At 45.3% G+C, this 1,987-nt stretch overlaps 1 non-coding gene across 1 annotated transcript; it reads left to right on the top strand.

Moving 5' to 3' along the window:
* Window positions 1–1,618: 1,618 nt before the first annotated feature.
* LOC115277124 lies at window positions 1,619–1,724 on the top strand. Its single transcript, XR_003902232.1, has one exon. It is a non-coding gene; the product is annotated as a U6 spliceosomal RNA (small nuclear RNA).
* Window positions 1,725–1,987: the final 263 nt, after the last annotated feature.

The following is a 1,987-nucleotide window of genomic DNA, read 5'->3' as shown; positions in this document are numbered from 1 at the left end:
CTTGAGGGTAAGTTTCAGATACGAGGCCCTTTTGCCCCTAAATACTTCAGTGTGCACTTCCTGAGAACATAGGCATGCATATAGCCACGTGCAATTAGCAAAATCAGGGCCTTTAGCCTTGACATAACATGATATCTAGTCTACAGGTCTTATGCAAATTTGGCCAACCTTGCCAGTGATGCTCTTCAGGGTAATTTGTCTTCTGGTTCATGATCCAATCCAGAATAATAGATCACATCTAACTGCTGGCTCTCTTTCGTTTCCTCCAACCTGGGAACAGTCTTTCAGCCTTTTTGCCTTTCATGGCATTGCCATTTTTGAGGGGTACATGTCATTTACTCTGTGGAATATTCTTCAATTTTCATTTGTCGGATATTTCTTAATGATTAGATCATTGAGTACTTGCTTACTTTCGAGGCCAAAAAGATGCTCCACACTCATCTTATACTTATACCCTCTCTGGTCTAGCCCAGAAACCAGCCACTTCGGGCCACCTGGTTAAGTGTCCAACTTTGGCTCAGGTCATGATCTCATGGTTTGTGAGTTCAAGCCTCACATCAGACTCGGTGCTGACAGTGAGGAGCCAGCTTCAGATTCTCTGCCTCCCTCTCTCTGCCCCTCCCCTGCTTGTGCTCTTGCTATCTCTCTCAAAAATAAATAAATGTTAAAAAAAAAAAAAGAAAAAGAAAGAAATCAGCCATTTCTCCACGGATCCCTGGCTCCTGCAGGGGAGGATGGTTTTTGGAAGCAAGGAGCTAGACACTCATTGTTCCTAGGTCCTCTCAGTGGACAGGACTAGGAAGGAGGTGCATGCCTAAATATAAATCCAAGAGTCCATACTGCTACCTCCAGTTCCAGGCCAGGACCACAACGTTCTTCCTGCCCCCCCCCCCCGCCCACCCCAGGCCACACTCGTGCATCCCTTCCACATCAGTGAGAAACCTGGCTCTCCATGTGCTTCATCTTTTACTCAGTTCTCCAATACACATGGATTAGGATGGCTATTCCATGCCACTATGAAAAACAAGCCTATTAGGTAGAGTTTTCAATATTTATTTGCAATTTTGTAATCTTTTTTTAAGTAAACTCCATGCCTAATGTGGGGCTTGAACTCACAACCCTGACATCAGGAGTTATATGCTCTAGGGGCGCATGGGTGGCTCAGTCCACTAAGTGTCTGACTTCAGCTCAGTCTCGATCTCTTAGTTCATGGGTTCGAGCCCCTCATGGGACTGTGTGCTGACAGCTCAGAGCCTGGAGCCTGCTTCAGATTCTGTGTCTCCCTCTCTCTCTGACCCCCCCCTGCTCATTCTCTGTCTCTCTCTCTCTCTCTCTCTCAAAAAATGAACAAATGTTAAAAAAAGAATGATGGGGGGCCTGGGTGGGGGGCTCAGTCGGTTGAGCGTCCAGCTCTTGATTTTGGCTCAGGTCATGATCCCAAAGCTGTGGGATGGAGCCTCCAGTCAGGGTATGGAGCCTGCTTCAGCTTCTCTCTCCCTCTCTCCCACTCACACACTCTTTTTCCCTCTCTCTCTCCCCCCCAAAAAATTTTTTTACCCAGGTTAGTTCTTTTTTTCCCCCTTCAGTGTGGTTTTTTATTCGTTTGAAATACAATCCAGTGCTCGCTTCAGCAGCACATATACTAAATTTGGAATGATACAAAAAGATTAGCATGGCCCCTGCACAAGGATGACATGCAAATTCATGAATCATTCCATATTTTTAGGAATCAATCAAGAAAACAAATAGGCAACCGACAGAATGGGAAAAGATAGTTGCAAATGACATAACAAATAAAGGGCTAGTATCCAAAATCTACAAGGAACTCACCAAACTCCACACCCGAGAAACAAATAACCCAGTGAAGAAATGGGCAGAAGACTTGAACAGACACTTCTCCAAAGAGGACATCCAGATGGCCTACAGGCACATGAAACGATGCTCAACGTCACTCATCATCAGGGAAACACAAATCAAAACCACACTG

The sequence above is a fragment of the Suricata suricatta genome, chromosome 13 (assembly GCF_006229205.1).
Source record: "Suricata suricatta isolate VVHF042 chromosome 13, meerkat_22Aug2017_6uvM2_HiC, whole genome shotgun sequence".
In the NCBI taxonomy this organism is placed as follows: Eukaryota; Metazoa; Chordata; class Mammalia; order Carnivora; family Herpestidae; genus Suricata; species Suricata suricatta.
Note: the sequence above shows the minus strand (reverse complement) of the source record. Positions and strands in the feature narration are given on the sequence as shown.